Raw genomic sequence first — 3,969 nt, 5'->3', positions numbered from 1 at the left:
TCCGCCCGGGGCCCAGAAAGGACCTCCCCGGGAAATCGGCGCCACCCAGCGGGCAGCCACTTAATTGCACGGGGGCAGGCAAAGCCACACCCCACATTTGCGTCACTGACACACGTCATGGCTATTGGTTTGTTTCCATTGCGGCGTCATTAGAGCCCCGCCCTGCTAGGGTTTCCCTGGCGACTCACTGAACTGAGAGACACGTGGAGGAAAAGCACCGGAGTTTTAGGGGAGGAGCACAAAAGATGTGGATGGACCAAAATGTGACGACACCAGGGGGCAGCAGAATATATTGGGAAAGAAGGGTAATGGAGAGAAGGCCCAGAATTTGAGCCCGGGCAAATGTATCAACTTTAAGTTTTGGGGAAGTTTTTAGGAGAGGGCCTGCTCGTGAGCCTCTTTTTTTTTTTCCTTCTGAAAGACACTCTACTCGTTTTACTAACATGAGACCAGTGATTGGTGATGACTCCTTAAGTGGGTAAACAAAGGGAGGCACTGAGTCAGTGGAAGGGATTCTCTTTGGCCTTTCAAGAAAAAGCTGAGACAGAACTTGAATTTCTGATGCTCCCATATACTCCTTATGTGCAACCTTTCTCTTCTCTCTCTATGGTGATGAAGAAAACCACACAGCCAGGTAGATTGGTGTCAAGGCAAATCCAGGTTTTAAATTTCACCTGGACCATAAAACCGAGAAAAGTAGAAGCCAGTAGGGCTTTACCTAGGCCACCAGGAAAAAGTGCAGCAGCTTTGGGTGGTTCTACTCTCACTGGAGGAGTGCTCAGGATTTCTTAGTTTTCTCTCTCATTGTCCACATCTGGTGTTTTGTGTGTGTGTGTGTGTGTGTGTGTGTGTGTGTGTGTGTGTGACAGAGACACAGAGAGAGACAGAGAGAGGGACAGACAGAGACAAGCAGAAAGGGAGAGAGATGATGCCTGACCTGTGGTGGCGCAGTGGATAAAGCGTCGACCTGGAATGCTGAGGTCGCTGGTTCAAAACCCTGGGCTTGCCTGGTCAAGGCACATATGGGAGTTGATGCTTCCTGCTCCTCCCCCTGTTCTCTCTCTATCTGTCCTCTCTCTCTCTAATAAAAATGAATAAATAAAATCTAAAAAAGTAAATAAATAAAAAAAAAAAAGAAAGGGAGAGAGATGAGAAGCATCAATTCTTCGTTGGTGGCTCCTTAGTCTCCTTAGTTGTTCATTGATTGTAAGGTGACCAATCATCCTCCTTTAGAGAGGACAGTCATTTTTTTGGTTGCAACACCGTAGTTGTTCATTGATTGTTTTCTCATATGTGCCATGACCGCATGCCTTCAGCAGACTGAGTAACCCCCTGCTTGAGCCAGTGACCTTGGGTCCATGCTAGTGAGCTTTTTGCTCAAGCCAGATGAGCCTGCGCTCAAGCTGATAACCCTGGGGTCTCGAACCTGGGTACTTCCGCATCCCAGTCCAACGCTCTAGCCACTGTGCCACTGCCTGGTCAGGCGATAGTCCTTTTTTTGTAAGTTCCGTCCTCCCTCGAAAAGTGTCCTCCTACATGTCCTCCTTTTTGATATTGGAAGACTAATCTGTAAATGTCCGTATTCGATTGATGCAGAGTCGATCCATTGCATGTGATGTGACCTATTTGTGTTTGACCTGATGATTTGTCAAGGATCAGTACAGTGCGAGGAGACGCGATTATGAGATGCATGCGCTCTGCAGGGGAAACCTTGCGAGAGCGTGTGATATACCAAGCACGCAAATGGCTTTGTGTACTTTTTTTTTTTTTTTTTTTTTTTTTGGTATTTTTCTGAAGCTGGAAACGGGGAGAGACAGTCAGACAGACTCCCGCATGCGCCCCACCGGGATCCACCCGGCACGCCCACTAGGGGGCGATGCTCTGCCCCTCTGGGGCGTCGCTCTGCCGCGACCAGAGCCACTCTAGCGCCTGGGGCAGAGGCCAAGGAGCCATCCCCAGCGCCCGGGCCATCTTTGCTCCAATGGAGCCTTGGCTGCGGGAGGGGAAGAGAGAGACAGAGAGGAAGGAGGGGGGGCGGGGGTGGAGAAGCAAATGGGCGCTTCTCCTATGTGCCCTGGCCGGGAATCGAACCCAGGTCCCCCGCACACCAGGCCGACGCTCTACCGCTGAGCCAACCGGCCGCTTTGTGTACTTTTTATTGAAACACAATAGGGCACACATGACATTATAGACTCATGATTATTTCTTTCTCAGTGACTATTAAATCATAGACAGGTAAGCACAATTCACGTTTTATTAATTCATTATCTATTTAATAATTTCCAAATACATATAATTTTATTTACAGGTATTTTCCTGAAATTCGAGTTTTAAAGTGGAAATCTAACCTCAAACCATATCTATTAATAATGTATTTTGATTAAATAGTTGCATGAAACAGACATTTTTTAATTAGAAAATGATAAATATATCCGAATATCACTCCAGATTAGTGGTTTTGTTTGATACTAAGTTTTACTAAATAAGTACTTTTTTCTTACAATTATTAATAAAAATTAATAGGCATGTAAGCATAATTACAATATAAAATATTATAAATGTTTTATGCATTTATCATATTATAGTGTATTATTGTTGCAATGAATAAAATGTTTCTTTTAGTGATGATATTGTTTTCTTCAATTTATTTTTGTCCTTTTCATTGTAAAAAAAGTTGGTTACCTTATTAATTGCTTTCTCACATGTGCCTTGACCTCGAGGGGCTGCAGCAGAGTGAATGACCCCTTTGCTCAAGCCAGCGACCCCGCGCTCAAGCCAGTGACCATGGGGTCATGTCTATAATCCCATGCTCAAGCCAGCGACCCCGCGCTCAAGCTGGATGAGTCTGCACTCAAGCCAGCGCCCTTGGGGTCTCGAACCTGGGTTCTCCACATCCCCGTCTGAGCTCTATCCACTGCGCCACTGCCTGGTCAGGCCACAACTGGTATTTTTGTTCATTACCACTCTCCTGAAGTCCCTCTATGTCTTCTTTTTCCCAGAGACACTAGAGGCAATCAAGAGAAAAAAACTTAAAATTTTGCCTACAAACATACCTGAATTCATTCTTACCCTGGCTCAAAGTAAGAAGGGATGTGTCTCTTCTTGTTCAAGACCAATTCCTTCTGGATCTCAACCCTTTGTTTCTGTAGGGCCCTCATTAGATCACATTTTACAGATGGCTATCAAATGTACCAGGTGCTCTTTTAGGCATTGGGGATACAGCCGTGAACAAAACAGCCAAAATTCTTGCCTTCAGGGAGCTTACATTCTAGCAGAAGCAGGAGGACAAAAATCAAATAAGTAAAACATATAGTATGTTAGATGGCAGTAATAGCTATGGGAGTAAATAAAGCAGGGAGGGGGATATGTAATGTGTAACTTGTAGTCAGAGATGGCATCAATAAAAGGTGACATTTAAATGACCTGAAGGAAGCAAGGGAGTGAGCCATCTGGATGTCTTGGAGAAGAATGTTGGAGGCAGAGGGAACAGTAAATGCAAAGGTCCTGAGGTGGGAGCATAGTTGCCACTTTTGAGGAAGAACCAGAAGGTGATTGTGGCTGGAGTGAAGAGAGAGAGAGAGTAGGAGATAAAATCAAAGAGATAAGGGAAGAACTTCACCTTGGGAGGCTCTAAGACCAATGTGATGACTCTGGCTTTTACTCTGTGATGGGAGCCAATGGAGGATTTTGAGAGACATGGTCCTCCCTCCTTCCTTTCCTTTCCTTTCCTTTCCTTTCCTTTCCTTTCCTTTCCTTTCCTTTCCTTTCCTTTCCTTTCCTTTCCTTTCCTTTCCTTTCCTTTCCTTTCCTTTCCTTTCCTTTCCTTTCCTTTCCTTTCCTTTCCTTCCTTTCCTTTTCCCTCCTTCCTTCCTTCCTTCCTTCCCTCCCTCCCTCCCTCCCTCCCTCCCTCCCTCCCTCCCTCCCTCCCTCCTTCCTTCCTTCCTTCCTTCCTTCCTTCCTTCCTTCCTT

Source organism: Saccopteryx leptura, chromosome 1 (genome assembly GCF_036850995.1).
Source record: "Saccopteryx leptura isolate mSacLep1 chromosome 1, mSacLep1_pri_phased_curated, whole genome shotgun sequence".
In the NCBI taxonomy this organism is placed as follows: Eukaryota; Metazoa; Chordata; class Mammalia; order Chiroptera; family Emballonuridae; genus Saccopteryx; species Saccopteryx leptura.
This window is presented reverse-complemented; position numbering follows the sequence as displayed.